We start from the raw sequence: 22,961 nt of genomic DNA, 5'->3' as shown, positions 1-22,961 counted from the left end.
CTTTTCCAAGCTAAAGAGCCCAAACCTCTTTAACCTTTCTTCATATGGGAGGAGCTCCATTCCCTTTATTATTTTGGTCGCTCTTCTTTCAACCTTTTCTAATTCTGCTATATTGTTTTCAAGATACAGCAACCAGAACTGAATGCAGTACTGAAGGCGAGGTTGCACCATGGAACAATACAGAGGCATTATAGTATTTTCAGTCTTATTTACCATCCCTTTCCTAATAATTCCTAGAATTCTGTTTGCTTTTCTGGCCACTGCCACACCCTGAGTATAAGATATTAGCGTATTATCTACAAAGACACCTAGATCTTTTTCTTGGGTGCTGATCCCCAAGGTGGAGCCTAGCATCAGGTAACTATTATTTGGATTATCCTTTGTATTTGTCCACATTAAATTTCATCTGCCATTTGGATGCCCAGTCTTCCAATTTCCTAAGGTCTTCCTGCAATTCACAGTCCACATGTGTTTTAACAACCTTGAATAGTTTTATGTCATCTGCAAATTTAATCACCTCACTCGTCATTCTGATTTACATATCATTTATAAATATGTTAAATAGCACCGGTCCCAATACTGATCCCTGCGGCACTCCACTATTCACCCTCCTCCATTGAGAGAAATTACCATTTAACCATACCCTCTGTTTTCTGTCCAATAAGCAATTCCTAATCTACACCAGAACCTTGCCTCCTATCCCATGACTTTTTAATTTTCTCAGGAGTCTGTCATGTGGAGTGTCAGCATTCGTTGTCTAGGTATGGTCCCGAGTCCAGTCCGTAGAGGCAGTGGGTTTTCAATAATGCATAATCCACACAGGTTTGGATAGAAAGTATATTGTATTAACATATATAGCTCACAGCACTTAGTACAGGTAAATATTGCAATGCTGTATCTGGGTATGTGTTTAGATGAGAATCAATGAGAGAAAAGTAAGAATGGGGGTGCAGAGAAAGAAAGAAAGAAGAGCTTAAGAAAGCAGAGCCATGTGCTCTGAGAGAGAAAGCTTTGGAGTAGGGCTGAAGGAGAAAGGGGGGGGCAGTGCCAGGGGCTCTGGTGGCTGAAGATGTGTGTGTGGAAAGAAAGAAAGAAGAGCTGAGCAGAGCCATGTGCTTCTGCTTTATATACCTCAGGAACAGAAAGGGATCAAATAACTTCATTCCTTCCCAGCCAAACTCCAGTTTAATTTCCTGATGTAAGGAAGGTGAGCATTTTCACAGGTTCTACTCTTTGAAGTCACTAGTTTTGGAGCCTATCTGCCTGGCTTTCTTTGTTCTCAGAGAGCCCTGCTCCCAGATGCCCAGAGAGGATGTTAATTAGGGGTAATCAAGAAAACACAGGGCTAGCAGGCAGCTGGGCACCATTTGGTCCATTTGCCATCCTCAGAGCTTCCTGAGGGAGGGGGGAGTTATCAGAAGCTGGTTTAATCAATCCTGACATCCAGCAATCCTGACAAGGAGCTTTATCAAAAGCTTTCTGAAAATCACTACATGAAAATACACTACATGAAGTGGCTCAACTTTATCCACATGTTTATTCACACTTTAAAAGAAATGAAGCAAATTGGTAAGGCAAGACTTCCCTTGGCTGAACCCATGCTGACTCTGTCCTATTAAACCACATTTATTTGTGTGTTCTGTCATTTTATTCTTTATAATAGTTTCCACTATTTTACCCGGCAGGCTTACCGGTCTGTAATTTCCCGGATCACCCCTGGAACCTTCCTACAGTGGGGGAAATAAGTATTTGATCCCTTGCTGATTTTGTAAGTTTGCCCACTGACAAAGACATGAGCAGCCCATAATTAAAGGGTAGGTTATTGGTAACAGTGAGAGATAGCACATCACAAATTAAATCCGGAAAATCACATTGTGGAAAGTATATGAATTTATTTGCATTCTGCAGAGGGAAATAAGTATTTGATCCCCCACCAACCAGTAAGAGATCTGGCCCCTACAGACCAGGTAGATGCTCCAAATCAACTCGTTACCTGCATGACAGACAGCTGTCGGCAATGGTCACCTGTATGAAAGACACCTGTCTACAGACTCAGTGAATCAGTCAGACTCTAACCTCTACAAAATGGCCAAGAGCAAGGAGCTGTCTAAGGATGTCAGGGACAAGATCATACACCTGCACAAGGCTGGAATGGGCTACAAAACCATCAGTAAGACGCTGGGCGAGAAGGAGACAACTGTTGGTGCCATAGTAAGAAAATGGAAGAAGTACAAAATGACTGTCAATCGACAAAGATCTGGGGCTCCACGCAAAATCTCACCTCGTGGGGTATCCTTGATCATGAGGAAGGTTAGAAATCAGCCTACAACTACAAGGGGGGAACTTGTCAATGATCTCAAGGCAGCTGGGACCACTGTCACCACGAAAACCATTGGTAACACATTACGACATAACGGATTGCAATCCTGCAGTGCCCGCAAGGTCCCCCTGCTCCGGAAGGCACATGTGACGGCCCGTCTGAAGTTTGCCAGTGAACACCTGGATGATGCCGAGAGTGATTGGGAGAAGGTGCTGTGGTCAGATGAGACACAAATTGAGCTCTTTGGCATGAACTCAACTCGCCGTGTTTGGAGGAAGAGAAATGCTGCCTATGACCCAAAGAACACCGTCCCCACTGTCAAGCATGGAGGTGGAAATGTTATGTTTTGGGGGTGTTTCTCTGCTAAGGGCACAGGACTACTTCACCGCATCAATGGGAGAATGGATGGGGCCATGTACCGTACAATTCTGAGTGACAACCTCCTTCCCTCCGCCAGGGCCTTAAAAATGGGTCGTGGCTGGGTCTTCCAGCACGACAATGACCCAAAACATACAGCCAAGGCAACAAAGGAGTGGCTCAGGAAGAAGCACATTAGGGTCATGGAGTGGCCTAGCCAGTCACCAGACCTTAATCCCATTGAAAACTTATGGAGGGAGCTGAAGCTGCGAGTTGCCAAGCGACAGCCCAGAACTCTTAATGATTTAGAGATGATCTGCAAAGAGGAGTGGACCAAAATTCCTCCTGACATGTGTGCAAACCTCATCATCAACTACAGAAGACGTCTGACCGCTGTGCTTGCCAACAAGGGTTTTGCCACCAAGTATTAGGTCTTGTTTGCCAGAGGGATTAAATACTTATTTCCCTCTGCAGAATGCAAATAAATTCATATACTTTCCACAATGTGATTTTCCGGATTTAATTTGTGATGTGCTATCTCTCACTGTTACCAATAACCTACCCTTCAATTATGGGCTGCTCATGTCTTTGTCAGTGGGCAAACTTACAAAATCAGCAAGGGATCAAATACTTATTTCCCCCACTGTATATTCAGGTACTACAGACCATTTTAATGCAGGGGCGTAGCCAGACACCCAATTTTGGGTGGGTCTGGGCTACTACTACTGTTTAGCATTTCTATAGCGCTACAAGGCATACGCAGCGCTGCACAAACATAGAAGAAAGACAGTCCCTGCTCAAAGAGCTTACAATCTAATAGACAAAAAATAAATAAAGTAAGCAAATCAAATCAATTAATGTGAACGGGAAGGAAGAGAGGAGGGTAGGTGGAGGCGAGTGGTTACAAGTGGTTACGAGTCAAAAGCAATGTTAAAGAGGTGGGCTTTCAGTCTAGATTTAAAGGTGGCCAAGGATGGGGCAAGACGTAGGGGCTCAGGAAGTTTATTCCAGGCGTAGGGTGCAGCGAGACAGAAGGCGCAAAGTCTGGAGTTGGCAGTAGTGGAGAAGGGAACAGATAAGAAGGATTTATCCATGGAACGGAGTGCACGGGAAGGGGTGTAGGGAAGGACGAGTGTGGAGAGATACTGGGGAGCAGCAGAGTGAGTACATTTATAGGTTAGTAGAAGGAGTTTGAACAGGATGCGAAAACGGATAGGGAGCCAGTGAAGGGTCTTGAGGAGAGGGGTAGTATGAGTAAAGCGACCCTGGTGGAAGATGAGACGGGTAGCAGAGTTTTGAACCGACTGGAGAGGGGAGAGGTGACTACTGCAATCAGCAAAAAGCAGATTGCAGTAGTCTAAACGAGAGGTGACAAGGGTGTGGATGAGGGTTTTGGTAGAGTGCTCGGAAAGAAAGGGGCGGATTTTACGGATGTTGTAAAGAAAGAAACGACAGGTCTTGGCAATCTGCTGGATATGAGCAGAGAAGGAGAGAGAAGAGTCAAAGATGACCCCAAGGTTTCGAGCTGAGGAGACAAGGAGAATGAGAGAGCCATCAACAGAAATAGAAAACGGGGGGAGCGGGGAGGTGGGTTTGGGGGGAAAATGAGAAGCACGGTTTTGGTCATATTTAATTTCAGGCTCAAAATGGGTGGGCAGAACTCCACCCTGTCCCACAAGTGATTTGATTTCTCCCTCTCTCGTCTACATGCCATATGGTCTCTCAAATATCTCCCCTCCCCCACATTCCTTTTAAGCCTTCCCTCTGATGCAACTTCCTGTTTCCGCATAGGCAGGAATACATCAAAGAGAAGGCTGTGGGGCCAGTGCGAGCAGTATGTATCAGTTGCTGCTTGCTACAGGTGAAGATCTGCTATTTACAAGGTATGCAGGAGGGGTAGTTGTTGGAAGTTTTCGGCTGCTGTGGCTTGGGAATCCCTGCCAGCCACATCACAGTTGTGCTGCTACTGGGTGGGCCTGAGCCCACAGTGGGTGGACCTGGGCCCACCCTTGGCTACGCCACTGTTTTAATGACAGGTTATATATTACTAAAAGCAGATCAGCAATTTCCTGCTTGAGTATCCTTGGATGTATGCCATCTGGTCCAGGTGATTTACTACTTTTAATTTGTTGATTTGGCTTAGTATGTCTTCCAGGTTCACTGAGATTTCTTTTAGTTCCTCTGCATCAGCACCTTTGAAAACCATTTCTGGTAGAGTTAGATCTCTTACATCTTCTTCTGTAAAGACCGAAGCAAAGAATAACCAGGTTAGTGCAACAACCCAGAATTTAATCAGCACTGACCAATATTCAGATTGCTTGGTTATTATTATTATTTGTTAAATTTGTATCCCACATTTTCCCACCTATTTGCAGGCTCAACGTGGCTTACATGGTACCGTGAAGGTGTACGCCAACACCAGTAGAGAAGCAAATACAAAGTGGTGTTATAGTCTAATTAGGTTCATAGTTACAGAGACATTGGGAATAGTAGAAAAGAAGAGATATAAAGTGTTCATTACAAGCTTAGGTTACATTGTGTTGCAGAATTTAGGTGCTTAAGTTGGGTCGGTAGGGTATACCTTTTCAAACAGGTGGGTCTTTAGTGATTTCCGGAAGCTGAGATGGTCATACGTTGTTTTCACAGCTTTTGGTAATGCATTCCACATTTGAGTACTTATGTACTGGATGCATAGATTGATTTATATTTAAGTCCTTTACAGCTTGGGTAGTGGAGGTTTAAGTATGTTTGTGTTGATCTGGCTGCGTTTCTGGTTGGGAGGTTTATGAGGTCAGCCATGTAACCCGGGGCTTCGCCATAGATAAGTTTGTGGACTAGGGTGCTGATTTTGAAAGCTATGCGTTCTTTGATTGGAAGCCAGTGTAGTTTTTCTCGGAGGGGTTTGGCGCTTTCGAATTGCGTTTTTCCAAATATAAGTCTGGCTGCTGTGTTTTGGGCGGTCTGAAGTTTCTTTAAGAGTTGCTCTTTTCATCCCGCATAGATTCCGTTGCAGTAGTCAGCATGGCTTAGTACCATTGATTGTATCAGGTTGTGAAAAGTTTCCCTCGGGAAGAATTGTTTTATGCGTTTAAGTTTCCACATAGAGTGGAACATTTTCTTGGTTGTAGAGTTCACTTGGCTCTTGAGTGTGAGGTTACGGTCGATTGTGACCCTGAGAATTTTCAGGCTGTCTGAGATAGGGAGGATAAAGTTAGGGCAGCCTTTTTACCCCAAACTTTCCTTGTCCACTTCCCTTAGAACCCCCTTCAAATTCTCCCCCAAACCCTCTAAAACCTCCTTTCTCCATAAACTCTTTATACAACAACAGAACCACTCATCTCTTACTGACAGATACATATGTATGTGGCTGCCACCTTTCCAATCCCACCCCATCTCCTCTGGTCCTCCCCATGGCAGCAGTGATAAAACTTTCATTCTGTAGTAAGGGATTAGTCACAGTCTCAGGTATTGCCCAGTGTTTCTTCTTGTGGGCTTAAGCACTGAACCTCAGCCCACATTATCGGATTTGTCTTCTCACTTCTAACAAGTCATGTCCATGGCATTTATATTTCTAAAATGCTGGCGAGGTAAAGGGCTCTTTCGCATTAGCCTCAAGTAACTCTGAGTCTGCCGTATCCAAGCAAGACTCAAACGTCTTCACATACAAATGCTGAATTTTGGTTCTACCTTACAGTTGTTCATAGAAAACCATCTGGACCAGATGTCAGATCCAGATATGTCTGAAATATTTAATGGCACATTCTTGTATATTTAATCCGGCCTTAACTTGCAGCCACTGTCTACACTAATATTAAAATCACCCATAACTCCACAAAAATAGTATATTTGCCCCATAAGCTTCCAGGGCTCCATACTTCCTTCTGTATCCTCCACTTGCTCCATCCATACACAGGTCTGCTCCAGAGAGCCCATGGGACACAGTTCCACCACATTCGCATTTTCACAGCTTACTAGAGCAGGAAATGGATTTTTCTGTCCACCATTTTGTGTCACATCTCTGAGTAGGCCTTCCACATATCAGTCACACATACAGAGTAGTCTTGAAACAGTAGCAGTTCAGAAAAAGGCACAAAGCGTTCACAATGACTTTAAAAGAGATGCAGTGCGCATGAGTGATTTGAATATTTGGCGCTTTTTCTTGGCGTTTGCTCCACACCAGAAAATTGGTTGAATTGACCCCTGTGACAGACGCCAAAACACGGCCCATGCCAGGTCATAATAAAGCACACTTTGCATTCTTGAGAGCGTTTTGTGCTTTTTTCTTGACTGCTTGTATTGTGTTCTCTGACCCTCTCAGTTGTATGCTGAAATAGTAGCACCCATTTGTCCTGATACCATACACATGAGATTGCATATTTGAATATCTTGTTTTTAAAAAAACATGATACTGTTTTGTCACCACAATCTACAAAAAAAACCTACCAATAAAAACACTTATTTACATTTCACAAATTTTCGTAATAGGTGCAAGTTTTGGGTGCCCACAGATCCATTTTCAGCACGCCTGTAAAAAATGCCTTTTTAAAATTTTTGCCGAAATGAACGTGCGGCAAAATAAAAATTGGCGCGTGCCCATTTTTGGTCTGAGACCTTACCTCCAGCCATTGGCTTAGCCATTGTTTTCAATAGTCCTCTAAGAAAAAGAAGTGGACATAATAAAATGTAGGCAGCTTGTGGAGGAGTGGCCTAGTGGTTAGGGTGATGGACTTTGGTCCTGGGGAACTGAGTTCGATTCCCGGCACAGGCAGCTCCTTGTGACTCTGGGCAAGTCACTTAACCCTCCATTGCCCGCTGCATTGAGCCTGCCATGAGTGGGAAAGCGCGGGGTACAAATGTAACAAAAATAAAATAAATAAAATAACTGTCTGTTCCATTGCTATTCCATAGACATCTCTCCGGCCTTTCTTAACAGTTTCAAAATATATTCCCTTGAAAAAGCCTCTATGGAGAAACGTGGCTCCACGTCGGGAATAGCGATGGAGTACGGGTTTTAATCACAGTTCACTGCAACACAGGGGATACGGAGAAGCAACAACAGACCGTGCACTATCTATACCAGCTAAGATAAGTGAATTCAGTTATTTATTATTGACATCACAATTGACAGCAGCACAGAAGTGAGTGCAAAGAAGATAGGTAGGAAGGAAGGGTCAGTGCTGTGATGTTTGGTGGCTGTTTGCTTACTCTGTAACATATGGTTATAAGGCACAACAGCAATATACTGAGCACTACAGATAAAAATATATTAAAAAATATAACTATGATATACTAAATAAGTTACCGCAGAAATTTCTGGTGCAACTGATATACTGAGTTAAAATGTAATGCCAAAAAGTGTAGAGTGATGCATCTGGGGTGTAGAAACCCAAAAGAGAGATACCGAATAGGAGGGTAGAAATTAGTAAGCTTGACTCAGGAGAGAGACCTTGGGGTGTTGGTGTTGGAGGATATGAAGGTGAAGAAACAATATAACAAGGCGACGGCTGTGGCCAGAAGGATGCTAGGCTGCATAAAGAGGAGTATAATCAGTGGTGTGCTGGAGCCGGCTCGCACCGGCTCGCAAGAGCCGGTTGTTACATTTTGTACCAACTTGCGAGCCGGTTGTTTCCCACTGCGAGCCGGCTCTCCTCCCTCCCGCCCGCCCGATCCGGTCCCTCACCTGACTGTTCTAATTCTTCGGCGGGGCAGGCAGTCTTGCCTGCCCGCTACCAGCGCTGACTCTCCCCTGCCGGTTTGTGCTTTAAAAATGGCTGCCGAGACTTCCAGAGGCGGCCTCGCGAGACTTCTACTGAAGTCTCGGCGGCCATTTTGAAGCGCGAACCGGCAGGGGAGAGTCAGCGCTGGTAGCGGGCAGGCAAGATTGCCTGCCCCGCCGAAGAATTAGAAGAGTCAGGTCGGTGAGGGACGGATCCGGAGGGAGGGAAGGAGGGAGGGAGGAGATGTCGCCGGTGAGCAACGCGGGAGGGGTGGCAGGGGAGAGAAGGAAGTCCCTGGGCATGGGTGGATGGAGGGCAGGGGAGAGGAGGGTCACTGGTGGGCATGGGTGGATGGAGGACAGGGGAAAGAAGGGTCACTGCTGGGCATGGATGGATGGAGGGCAGGGGAGATTAGGGTCACTGCTGGGCATGGGTGGATGGAGGGCAGGGGAGATTAGGGTCACTGCTGGGCATGGGTGGATGGAGGGCAGGGGAGAGGAGGGTCACTGCTGGGCATGGGTGGATGGAGGACAGGGGAAAGAAGGGTCACTGCTGGGTATGGGTAGATGGAGGGCAGGGGACATTAGGGTCACTGCTGGACATGGGTGGATGGAGGGCAGGGGAAATTAGGGTCACTGCTGGGCAGGGGTGGATGAAGGGCAGGGGAGAGGAGGGTCACTGCTGGGCATGGGTGGATGGAGGACAGGGGAAAGAAGAGTCACTACTGGGCATGGGTGGATGGAGGGCAGGGGAAAGAAGGGTCACTGCTGGGCATGGGTGCATGCAGGGCAGGGGAGCGGAGGGGAGAGAGAAGAAATGCTGGACATGGATGGAGGGGAGAGAAGAGTGAGGAAGGAGATGAGATGAGGGAAAAGGAAGAGAGGAGAAAAGCTGCACATGGATGAAGAAAATAGGCAGAAGCTGAGGACCCGAAATGAAGAAGAAAGGAGAAATGGAAAGAAATAAATGGAAAGGAAGCCCTGGAAACGGAGTTAAGAGGACAGATAGCAGCAGAATCGGATACTGGGCCAGCATGATCAGAAAAACAGTCACCAGACAACAAAGGTAGAAAAAAATCATTTTATTTTCATTGGAGTATGTTCACTTTGAGAATCAGGTGCTCAACATTAAAAGTTTATATTTATTTACTTATTTATGGCATTTTATCCCACATTAAACATGAATTAGATTGGAACCTGGGATCATTTAATTTTTTTTCCTGGATAATGCATTGCCACCCCCCCTCCCCCCCAGGCTCTCTCCCCGGCTATAGTCAGCTCTGCAATTTGGAGGGGGGCGCAGAGGGGGAGGGGGGGCGTAGAGGGGGACCGGGGAGAGAGCTTGTTGTTAAACATTTACCAGCACACCCCTGGGTATAATCAGCAGAAGAAAGGAGGTGTTGATGCCCCTCTACAAGTCGTTGGTGAGGCCTCACTTGGAGTATTGTGTTCAGTTCTGGAGGCCGTATCTTGCTAAAGATGTAAAAAGACTGGAAGTAGTGCAAAGAAAAGCTACAAAAATGGTATGGGATATGCATTGCAAACCGTACGAGGAGAGACTTGCCGACCTGAACATGTATACCTTGGAGGAAAGGAGAAACGGGTGACATGATACAGGGTTCAACTATTTGAAAGGTATTAATCTGCAAACAAACCTTTTCCGGAGACAGGAAGGTGGTAGGACTAGAGGACATGAATTGAGGTTGAAGGGGGGCAGACTCAGGAGTAATGTCAGGAAGTATTTTTTCATGGAGAGGGTGGTAGATATGTGGAATGCCCTCCCGCGGGAGGTGGTGGAGATGAAAACGGTAATGGAATTCAAAAGTGCGTGGGATAAACACAAAGGAATCCTGTTTAGAAGGAATGAATCTACAGAATCTTAGCGAAGATTGGGTGACGATGCTGGTATTTGGAGAGTAAAACTGAAGAATTGTGTCTGAAGTCTTCTAGCGTCAAAGATAAGTGCTTATTTTGCACTAAGTTCCAATATATTGTGAAGCAACAATTTTATGGAACTATTAAATTTGTCACTACAGCTATCTTCTTAAATCTGTCAGTGAGCAATGATTAACATGTGGGGGGTGTTCCCAGCGGTAATCAGCAGCATGCCCACTCCACTAGGTGCTAGGTCAATGGCTAGCAGTAAGGGCTCAGACAATAAATAGCCACACACTACCTTTAATTTTAGTGCACAACCATTTACTACTCCAATGAAAAATGCCTTTTTTCACAGCCGCAGTAAAAAATGGCCCAGTGTGCACCAAAAACACATTCCCACACTACCACAAGCCATTTTTTACTGCAGCTTAGTAAAAGGCCCCCTCAGAGCAGCGCATTTTACTTTGCAGTAGGACCTTTTAGCAAGGGTTTTATCATTTATTAGTTTTAATTGCTGGGTTGGTTATGACTAAATAATAGGTTTAAATTTTATACATATTTGTTCTAGGATTGCACGGAATACCAGAGTTGGTATGGCATATTACATTACTTAAATCGAATATGTTAAGCACTAAGCTTTTTATTGTTCTTATTTTCTTTGAAATATTGGTGGTGCATTGTTTATCTTATGAAAATGTGCATCTGATATGAAAGGTTGAGTCACTTTAGATTTTTTTATTTAAGCTGCACAGCCACATGGTAGATTTTCTATTTAAACTGCACAGCCACCAAGGGTCCAGACTCTACCCCTGCAGTCACTCCTCACAGGGATAGCACTATCTCTTTGCCACTTATTTCAATACCATTCCCTTTGGGCTGGGCTTCCTCCCACCTAGGGACATCCTACCAACTCTTGCCTACTGGTAGGGACCTCCCTCCCTCCAGGGCTCTGGAGAAACTTAGACACTCTAGTAATACCCATCCATGGGGTATTACACTCTCCCTCCAATTAGTGTCCCTTGAGGGCAAGGGGGATTTCTTTCTTGAGGTTTTGTTCTCGCCTCCCTTTGGAGCAACACAAACCCCACAAACATCTTTCAACCTTAATCAAAACATAACATCAGTTTAACCCATTTTTCCTCTTTGGATTGATCACTCCTCCCAGTGATCTTTATCTTCACAGAACCCTTGTTATGCAAACACTTTATCAACATCACCCCTCTTTTCTCATATTACTTTATATTCTTCAGGTAAATTCATCATTTAAGCAACTCCTTCAATCTTCAACCACCCTCCAATCACTGGACATGCTATCAATGATCATTTTCTACCAAGATCTCTTCTCACAGAAAGAATTTTCCATTTCTTTTCCTCAGTCTTCTCCTTCATATGGGTCAGCTTTGCCTTCAACCCTACACAAGTTTAAACAGGATACCAGTCTATCAGATTCTACAACAGGCCAAGACTACTTTTTAGTTGGGAAAGCTGAGAGGTAAGGGAGACCCAGAGAAGTATACCCAAGCTAGAAGGGAAAAAAAGCTGCATATGGAATCCAGTTGCAGGAATCATCAAGGAGGCAAATGGAAGAAGCCTTTAGTTATGGGTCTCATGTAGGAAAGCTAAGGGGCCGTGGTAAAGTTGGAAAGAAGAAGTGATTGACAATTCAGGGTCAGAGGAAGGAATTCAGCCAATTAAAGAGTATAGAAGGGGAGAGTTGGGCATATTGACTCAATCCTAGCCGTCCTAATGGGGACTGTAGTAGGCATTTGGTTACCAACTATTATGTGTAACCTTCCGTTCACTGGGTAAATGTCTCTTATCTGCACCCTTCTCCTCCACTGCTAACTCCAGACTCCGTTCCTTTTATCTTGCTGCACCATATGCCTAGAATAGACTTCCTGAGCTGGCACGTCAAGCTCCATCTCTGGCCGTCTTCAAATCTTGGCTAAAAGCCCACCTTTTTGATGGTGCTTTTAACTCCTAACCCTTATTCACTTTGTTTATTTCCTGTGGAGCTTGTGGTTATATGGTCCCCTCTGATAACCACCTAGTCGCAGAGAAGGCTGTAATATGTGGGAATTCTTTCTTTGATCCTTCTACTTACCATAAGAAATATACCATTTGGACAAGTGGGGTAATAGGGTTTCTGCCTCCTTACACCCACCCCAAGATATAGTGGACCAGCCACTCCCAAGATATGGGGTGGCAGAAAAGACAGAGGCTATGTTCCTTCCAAGGAGAACGTCTTTAGTCCTTACCAATCCAGATAATAGTACAAACAGGCAATAACAAATAGCAATTTGTTATGAGAGGGAGATAGAGACCACTGCTGTAAAGATTTACTCACTGTTGATCATCTCAGCCTCTGCCTAAATACAATACAACAGTGACTTATATACCTTTTTGTACAATGTATTGGGCATCAATTTCCTCCCAAATCATGCAGCTTGCAACTTCAGCTAATTTCTGTCTTACTGCATTGTTTACATAGAATGGAACACACTATCTGAATGTTATGGAACACAGCATCTTATAACAAGTCCAAAGTTTCTTTTTTTTTTAATTATTTATTTATAATTTCAACATTAAATTACAAGCATTCAATCTTGTTACAGAAAAACAGAGCACATATAATACACATTAGGAAATAAGTAAATTAACCTCTCTTAAAATTTCAGAGAAGGGCAAGATAAATATAACTCTTTCTTAGACCACCTAATAAAGCTAGTGGGGGTCGTTAAGTATCACTGGTGGAAGAAAAATAAGAAAGAAAAACATTTCAACATAGAAGGCCTGGTTAACTTCACATAAATTATATCTCAATCCAGATCTTCTTAATATTCAGAGACTATCTGGTCACTTTTTTCATTTCTAGGAAAACGTTCAGCTGCTCTGGTTAAAAAAAACCATATTTTTTATCTAGATAATTTACCAAACATTTACAAGGATAAGACAAAGTAAATCTTGCTCCCAACAGTTGTGTCTCTTCTCTAAAAGCCAAAAATGCTTTTCTTCTGTCCTGTGTGGTTTTCACCACATCTGGGTAGATCCATATTCTATCTCTAAGAAAAGTTTTTGTGGAGTTTTTAAAGAACATTTTCAAAATGGAGTTTAGATCTTGTTCAAAGACCAACGAAACTAGTAAAGTTTTCCTTTCAGAAATCTCCATAGCAGATTGTTCTAGAAGAGCAGTTAAATTTTGTAGTCCCTGTACTTCCTTAAATTTCTCCCCTCGTTTTAAATCAGGTAAATAATATATTTTGTTAACTGGGGGAATTAAATCCAGGGAGTATTGAAGGTTTTCAGTCAAATATTTTTTAAACATAGCCATCACGTTCATTTCTGGGGAAATAGGAAAGTTCAGCAACAAGTCCAAAGTTTCTTTTACATTAGATTGTAACCGTCACTTTGCCACAGGAATTTCTTCAAGACCCAGGTCTTATCATTGTTTTGTCTAGTAACCTCAACACAGCTTCGCTTTCAAACTGTGTATACATTCTTAGTGTCTTTGTGATGTAGAGTCAGTGGCACCAACTCTGTCAGGGAGGGGAAGAGCGCTCCTTGCTGTAGATCAGCATGACCTCGAATTCACAGCTTTCAGCAGAAAGTACAGAAAGATGCAGCTCTCAGGCATTTTAAGTTTGAGCCTGTAGCTATGCAGTTCATGGGTCATAACTGACCTGTCAGTGGTCAGAAAAGTGCAAATCAATTCAACTTGTTCAGAACCCTTATTTTATCATCCTCACTTTAATATTCCCTTATCTCTTGTTTGTCTGTCCTAATTAGATTGTAAGCTATGTCGAGCAGGGACTGTCTCTTCATGTTCAAGTGTACAGCGCTGTGTACATCTAGTAGTGCTATAGAAATGATAAGTAGTACTAGTAGTAAGTAGTAAGAGGAATCAATGAGCAGGGCTTCTTGCAGTTTTCTCTTCTACTGATTTTCCTCTGCAGACAGAACCACACAGCTCCTTTTTCTGGACGTTTTATAATATATTTATATTATGATAGGGTCTCAATGCACTTATTTGCCTGGAGCCCACCAAAAGGGTTAGCAACAGGTTAATCCTGCCCTGATGGTACAAGTGATTTTATTGTCCATTGTCTGTCTCCCCATATGGGACAGATCTAATGAGCAGACCAGATGAACCAGTTTGGTATTTCCTAACGTATACTTCCATATCATCATGCTGATCAATCCATAGACTGGTGGGTTGTGTCCATCTACCAGCAGGTGGAGATAGAGAGCAATCCTTTTGCCTCCCTATATGTGGTCATGTGCTGCCGGAAACTCCTCAGTATGTTCTCTATCTCAGCAGGTGGTGGTCACACACAGCAGCAGCTCTGGCTAGGCCTCCAAGCCTAATTTTTAGGTTTTGTTGAGTGCCTGGGGTTGAGGGCTCTTCTCGAGCAAGTGCAAACCTCCCGCTGGCTCCGTTAAAAAAAAAAAAAAAAATTTTGGACGTCCTTAAGGGCGTTTATTTCGACGTTTATTTAAACGTTTATTGCAGCTACTCACTGGGACACCAGGTCGTTACAGCTCGGAGCGAGAAGCAGGTAATTTTTACCTTTTTATAGCGGGCAGGGGGTTCCCCGATTGATCTCCACGTGGCCTATGGCTTCGGAGGTCGAGGGCGCGAAGAATCGCTCCCCGGACCGCGTGTGCGCTTCTAGCGGGGATGCGGGGGTTTTAAAGTCTGATTCGCCCTTGGTGGGTGTCAGTTTGGAGGCCGGTCAGTGTCCCGGGTCTTCCTCCGGCGCGGCGGTTTTTCCCGCCATAAACGCCCATCCCCCGCTGCTCGCCTCCGCCATCTTGGCCGGCCACTCTGCTCGGACGGCTTCTTCTTGGGCCGCCCTTGAGCTGGGAGACGTTCATGCCATGGCCGCCCTTGAGCTGGGCGACGGCAAAAAAGCGGCTAAAGTTAAGCGCCGTTCTTCCCGCGCGGCTCCTTCGCGGAGTGTCGCACCGGACGCCATCTTGGATGCGCAGCATGTTGCTCCCCCGCTCTTGTGAGCGCCGGTTGAGGGTGCGTCTAGGGCTGTGGCCCAGGCTGCTGAAATTCACAGTCTGGGGGGTTTCTCCCCCGAGTTTATTTTGCTGCTGCATCAGGCCTTCCTTATGCAAAACGCTGCCCCTTCTCCCTTGTCCGATAACGGGGTTGAGGCCCCCGGATTCCCAGGCTTTAGAGGACGCTGTTTCCTCTGATGTAGATGAGGGCAGCGTATCTGAGTTCTCCCAACGGTCCTTTGGGGATTCCTTGGAGGAGACGGATTCCCGCTCTGATGGAGTGGATGACCCCTCTGCAGCGCGGATCTTTCGCTCAGAGGATTTGCCCAACCTGTTACTGCAGGCCATGAGCATTTTGAAGATTTCCTCGCCAGAGGACGTCTCTCCCTCAGCCCCTGTTGGCTCTGCCATTATGCTGGGGATGAAGCGCCCGCCTAGAACCTTCCACGTGCATGATGCCATGCACACCTTAATTTCGGCTCAATGGGATGTCCCGGAAGCGAGCCTCAAAGTGGCTAGGGCTATGTCCCGCCTCTATCCTTTGCCTGAAAGTGAACGTGAGGCCTTTATTTGGCCTACCGTGGATTCTTTAATCACTGCGGTGACTAAGAAAACGGCGTTGCCGGTGGAAGGTGGCACGGCACTAAAGGACGCCCAAGACAGAAGATTGGAAGCGGCTTTAAGGTCGTCCTTCGAGGCGGCTGCCTTAAGTTTGCAGGCCTCAGTTTGCGGCTCCTATGTGGCCAGGGCGTGCCTGACGATGGTGCAGCGGGCTTCCCCCTCGGATCCTTCCTTGAGGGCTGACTGGCCGGCCCTGGAATCGGGCTTGGCTTATTTGGCAGACTTACTGTATGATGTCTTGAGAGCCTCGGCTAAAGGCATGGCTCAGACAGTCTCTGCGCGGCGCTGGCTTTGGCTGAAACATTGGTCTGTGGACCACGCCTCTAAGTCCCGCCCGGCTAAGTTGCCTTTTAAAGGCAAGCTGCTCTTTGGGGTCGAGCTGGACAAAATCGTGACCGATCTCGGCACGTCTAAGGGCAAGAGGTTACCAGAGGTCAGGGCTCGGGCCAGTGCTCGCCCCGGTATCTCCAGAGGACGGTTTCAGGAAGCCCGTCGGTACCGCCCGGGCAAGTCGGGCTCCTCTGCCCCCTCTTCCTTCAAAAGGAACTTCTCCCCCAAGCAGCATTCCTTTCGCAGAGACCGCCGTCCCGGAGGTACGCCCTCCGGTCCTCCCCCAGGGTCTCATACCCAATGACGGGGTCCTGGTCCATGGCCCAGTGCAGATTGGAGGACGCCTGTCCTCGTTTCTGGGCGAGTGGACCAGGGTAACTTCAGACGCTTGGGTGCTGGAAGTCATCAGAGACGGCTACAAGCTAGAGTTCTGCCGACCCTTAAGAGACGGGTTTGTACTCTCTCCCTGCAAGTCTCCGGTCAAAGCTGTGGCAGTGCAGCAGACCTTGGACAACCTGATACGCCTGGGTGCGGTCGTTCCGGTGCCAGAAAATCAGATTGGCAAGGGACGTTACTCCATTTACTTTGTGGTACCAAAGAAAGGAGGTTCTGTCTGGCCTATCCTCGACCTCAAAGGGATCAACCGGGCCTTGAAAGTGCGGCACTTTCGCATGGAGACTCTCCGCTCTGTGATAGCGGCAGTGAAGGCAGGAGAGTTCTTGGCTTCCTTGGACATCAAGGAAGCGTACCTGCATATTCCCATCTGGCCTCCTCATCAACGCTTTCTGCGTTTTGCAGTCCTGGGCCAACACTTCCAGTTCAGAGCCCTCCCTTTCGGGTTGGCTACTGCTCCGCGGACCTTCTCCAAAGTAATGGTGGTCATCGCGGCCTTCCTGCGAAAGGAAGGAGTACAAGTCCATCCTTATCTGGACGACTGGTTGATCCGAGCCCCCTCTTATGCAGAGTGCGGCAAAGCTGTGGACCGGGTGGTTGCTTTTTTGAGCTCCCTGAGGTGGATCATCAACTGGGAGAAGAGCCAGCTGCGCCCGACTCAGTCCCTGGAGTATCTGGGAGTTCGATTCGACACCCAAGTGGGCAGAGTGTTCCTGCCAGACAATCAGATTGTCAAACTTCAGGCTCAGGTGGACCAGTTCCTAGTAGCCTCTCCTCTTCGGGCTTGGGACTATGTGCAGCTGTTGGGCTCTATGACGGCCACGATGGAAGTAGTGCCCTGGGCCAGGGCTCATATGAGACCACTACAACTCTCTCTGTTGCAGCGCTGGACTCCGATGTCGGAGGATTATGCTGTGCGCCTTCCCTTGGACCCAGCAGTGCGCAAGGCGCTGAGCTGGTGGATGCAGACAGACAAGTTGTCTGCAGGAATGCCTCTGGTGACCCCGGAGTGGATTGTCGTCACGATGGACGCCTCTTTGTCGGGCTGGGGAGCCCACTGCTTGGGAAGGACAGCGCAGGGGCTCTGGTCTCCTGCAGAGGCAAAGTGGTCTATCAACCTCCTGGAACTCAGAGCCATTCGGTTGGCGCTTTTGGAGTTCATCCCGGTACTGGCGTTGAAGCCAGTACGGGTCCTGTCGGACAATGCCACGGCTGTGGCCTATGTCAACCGCCAGGGAGGTACCAAGAGCGCCCCTCTAGCCAAGGAGGCCATGAATCTATGCCAGTGGGCGGAAGCGAACCTGGAACAGCTGTCAGCGGCCCACATTGCCGGAGTCATGAATGTCAAGGCGGACTTTCTCAGTCGCCATACCTTGGAGCCCGGAGAGTGGCAGCTATCTGCTCAGGCGTTCTTGGACATCACGAAGCGCTGGGGCCAGCCGAGCCTAGATCTGATGGCGTCATCGGCCAATTGCCAAGTGCCGCGCTTTTTCAGCAGAGGACGGGACCCTCGATCCCTGGGAGTAGATGCTCTTCTCCAACAGTGGCCGACACAAAAGCTTCTCTATGTGTTCCCGCCCTGGCCCATGTTGGGCAGGGTGCTAGACCGGGTGGCAAAGCATCCGGGCCGGATAATCCTGGTGGGTCCGGACTGGCCCAGACGTCCCTGGTATGCGGACTTGATCAGGCTCTCAGTCGACGATCCTCTGCGGCTGCCAGTGGAGCAGGGCCTGTTACATCAGGGTCCCGTGGTGATGGAGGATCCCTCCCCCTTTGGTCTTACGGCCTGGCTATTGAGCGGCAGCGTCTGAGAAAGAAGGGCTTCTCAGACAAGGTCATCGCCACTATGCTGAGAGCGAGGAAGCGCTCTACTTCTACTGCTTACGCCAGGGTTTGGCGTACCTTTGCAGCGTGGTGTGAAGCAGGCTCACTTTCTCCCTTCACTGCTCCAATTTCTTCAGTGTTGGCGTTCCTGCAAGAAGGTTTGGAGAAAGGCCTGTCGCTCAGTTCCCTTAAAGTCCAGGTAGCGGCTCTGGCTTGCTTCAGGGGCCGCCTGAAGGGTGCTTCCCTGGCTTCGCAGCCAGATGTGGTGCGCTTTCTCAAGGGAGTTAATCACCTGCGCCCTCCTCTGCACTCAGTGGTGCCTGCGTGGAATCTCAACCTGGTGCTAAGAGCCTTGCAGAAGCCGCCTTTTGAACCCTTGTCTAGGGCATCTCTGAAAGACCTGACGTTGAAAGAAGTCTTTTTGGTGGCTATCACTTCAGCCAGAAGAGTTTCCGAGCTCCAGGCACTCTCATGTCGAGAGCCTTTTCTGCAGTTCACTGAGGCAGGAGTGACTATTCGCACAGTGCCTTCCTTCCTGCCCAAGATTGTTTCTCGCTTCCATGTGAATCAGCAGCTCTGTCTCCCTTCCTTTCGTAGGGAGGACTACCCAGAGGAATACTCTGCTCTCAAATATCTGGATGTGAGACGAGTCATCATCAGATACTTGGAAGTGACCAATGATTTCCGGAAATCGGATCATCTGTTTGTCCTGTTTGCAGGTCCTCGTAAGGGTCTGCAGGCTTCTAAGCCTACAGTGGCAAGATGGGTCAAGGAAGCCATTGCAGCGGCTTATGTGGCCGCGGGGAAGGTGCCGCCTATCCAGCTGAAGGCTCACTCCACTAGAGCTCAGGCGGCCTCGATGGCAGAGGCCGGGTCCGTCTCCTTGGAAGAGATTTGCAAGGCGGCAACTTGGGCATCGGCCCATACCTTCTCCAGGCATTACCGCTTGGCTGTGGCTGCTCGGGCGGAGGCCCGGTTTGGAGCTTCAGTGTTGCGGTCAGGGATTTCTATGTCCCGCCCTGGGTGAGTACTGCTTCGGTGCATCCCACCAGTCTAAGGATTGATCAGCATGATGATATGGAAGGTAAAATTATGTATCATACCTGATAATTTTCTTTCCATTAATCATAGCTGATCAATCCATAGCCCCTCCCAGATATCTGTATTGTTTATATTCTGGTTACATTTCAGGTTCAAGTTTAGTCTTCAGTTCCTGTTCAGGAGGACTTCGTGTTCAAGTTTTTCAATGGATTCTTCAAGAGTTGAGACGAATTTGTGTTACAGTGAGCTGCTGCATTCCTCTCCCCTCCGTTTTACGGGGCTGGATTGAGACATAAATTCTGCCGGCGCTCCCTCCCGCTTCGTGCGGCAGTAGGGCAGCTTTGTACCCCTCCCGCTTCGGCGGTGTTAGGGTCAGTCAGCTCCTCTCGCGGTTGCGGTTGCAGGATAAGCCAGATCCCCCCGCATCGGCGGGTGTGGTGTCCCTCCCCCGCTCCGCGGGGATGAACTGGACGGATTCCCCTCCCCCACTTGTGTGGGGATGAGCTGGGTTAATTCCCCTCCCCCGTTTCGGCGGTGTTGAGCTGGGCAGAGTGTCCCTTTGTGGGTGTAATTCTCTAAGTGCTGAGTCCTGCGGATGGAGCTTGGATATCGACATACTGAGGAGTTTCCGGCAGCACATGACCACATATAGGGAGGCAAAAGGATTGCTCTCTATCTCCACCTGCTGGTAGATGGACACAACCCACCAGTCTATGGATCAGCTATGATTAATGGAAAGAAAATTATCAGGTATGATACATAATTTTATCTTTTAGAATTCAATGCAACTTTCCTCTCCTGTTTGCTCATTTTAAAGATCATTTTCTTACCAGCGTGAGTAGAAATAGTATTAAAAGTAGAAATAGAGTACAAATAGTATTAAAAGTGTGCAGTATAGCCTTTCGTTAAACAAGGTTTATGCAGGAGAGATGACTGTGCTAACCCAGGCGTCCTTACAGTATGCTGCCTTAAAAATCTGCAAGAAAAAGAAGGATTCTCATGGAGTGATATAATCTAGCAAAAAACAACCACCAACCAATGGTAACACATACAATGGAAGAATAAAAGCAATTACATACTTAAAAACTTGTGATAAAAAAATAATATTAAACAAGCAGTGAAAAATAAGTAATTTCAAGACATAAATTAATAAGTGATTAAATATTTAGATAAATAAAACACAGCATTTAGTCATTAACTTGCACTTAATGTTATGTGCTATTTCCGGATAACAGAAACAAGGCCTAAAATGAGCCAAAAATAGCAGATCTCACAGAACAAACAAAACAACACAACAAGAGGAGGAGAGGAACCTCACAAAACAAACCAGTGAGGTAAGTCCAAGGAGGATAAAAGATACTTTATTGCAAAGGGTAATGACAACCCAACACGGCCATGTTTCAGCCCGAAGCCCTGCCTCAGGGGTCCTGATCAATCTACATAAAAAACGGATATACACAAATATAAACACATATAATGTATGAAATTGAACATAGATAGAATTGAATAGTGAACCAAATGTGGAATGAACGCGTAGTGTGACACATACATAATAAAACCATTATGTTAGAGTGTTGTGAAGAGAGTTAAACACTAAGCTGGGTTATACAGTGGATTATACTGATTTAAAAAACATATATAAATACATGATGTAACATTAAGGGTTAAAACTACTGGCATACAAATATTTGAAACAAATGATGTAAAACATAAAACATTGAATACAATGAAATTGGTGAAATTTGATAAAATGACAACAAGTAAACCATATTATATATACATATGGATCGGTAATGAATTTTTTTGTAATGAATTGGTAATGAAATTGTTTTTGAAAAAAAAAATTTATTAAAACATTTTTATTAATAAAAGTGCAATAGGAAATAAAAAAATATGAAAATTTTAAAAATGTAATAAAATGAAATAAATGTTATGTAATGACCAAAAGAGATAAATGGACTACGAATGTGCAAATAACAATTAAATAATCGGTACCTTTGATGTTGTAAAGTATGGCTTGATGACCGAATAAATTGTTGTGAGGATCTAGTGCTGAAGTTCTTCAGAAATCTGAATGAACATAGATGAATAAATGCATATAGCTTATTGCTATATGGATAAATAGCCAGGCTAAAAAGCAGTGAGTATTTCATACGAGAATATGGTATATGTAAGTGATAAAAAATCTGACCAAAAAAAGAAAAAAAACTTTTAATACCTAATAATATCATATAAAAGGCTTTAAAAAATAGTGCATTTATAATGTCATGGTACTGAGATGTCATATGAGTGAACGTCGTTAATAAAAAAAAAAGGCACCAAAAAACGTAAATCATAGTATCTGAACAATCAGAACTAAAGTAAATAACTTTTGAAACCACTGAGTAAATGAAATAAAATAAAATGATTTAGTGGGAACCAATGAGTAATAAAAAGGTGGTGAAAATGATTTGAAATCAAAAAGGAAAACATGAGAGTAAACGAATGAAAAATAAAACCAGTGTGACACAATGAGCACCAAAAAAATATATATATTAAAAAACGTGCGCTATGAAGAGTAGATATTTAATGCTGGTGCATGAATTAAGGTATCTAAATTACAACGATGTCTGAAGCTAGAAAATTGGCAATAGTATTATGGCGTAACATTCTGAATGGTCAAAGGGATATTTATGTCATCTATTTAAAAAAAAAAGGCGCCAAAAAACGTCGTGAAATAATGTGTCAATGCGATAAGGACTACGGTAAAAACATATAAACTTGCTAAGTAGAATAGGCACAAAAAAGGATAATGAATGAATGTGGCACAAAAAGAGAATGCATAATATGTGTGTATGTATGTGTGTATATATATATATATATATATATATATATATATATATATAAAAACAAACACTGTGATACCAACAGATAAACAGCTGATGTTAAAATAACGGCTGTGCCTGAAAATATTTTAGTAAATACTGAATTGAAGATGCTGATTGATAAATCGTTTGGATAAAGAAACTAGTGTAAAATAAAATGAAAAAATGGAAAAGCTTACCTTCTATTATTAAGGATGCGCTGCAAAAAATAGCCGTGTAGTCAGCCAATGTAAGTGATGCAACTATGGCAAAATGATAGTATACGGAAACATCCAATTTAAATCGACAAGTTTAGCGGATGTGACGTGTTACTGATTGAATAGTGGTGAAAGGGATGACGTCTGAACGCCGTTCCATGAATGCCTTCATTAATGAAAAAAAATATATTAAAAAATGTTAACAAATTTAAATAAAATTTGTATTCACTTAGATTCTGTGATGTATGACTAAGACTGATGAAATATCGCTAAAAAAATTTAAAAAAAAACTTCACCTGATAATAAATTGCACAAATTTAGCGGATGTGACGTGTTGCTAATTAAATAGTGATGAACGGGATGACGGGTGATTGCCATTCCATGAATGCCTTTATTAATGAGAAAGATGTAAT

This window comes from Microcaecilia unicolor, chromosome 7, assembly GCF_901765095.1.
Source record: "Microcaecilia unicolor chromosome 7, aMicUni1.1, whole genome shotgun sequence".
Lineage (NCBI taxonomy): Eukaryota > Metazoa > Chordata > Amphibia > Gymnophiona > Siphonopidae > Microcaecilia > Microcaecilia unicolor.
Note: the sequence above shows the minus strand (reverse complement) of the source record.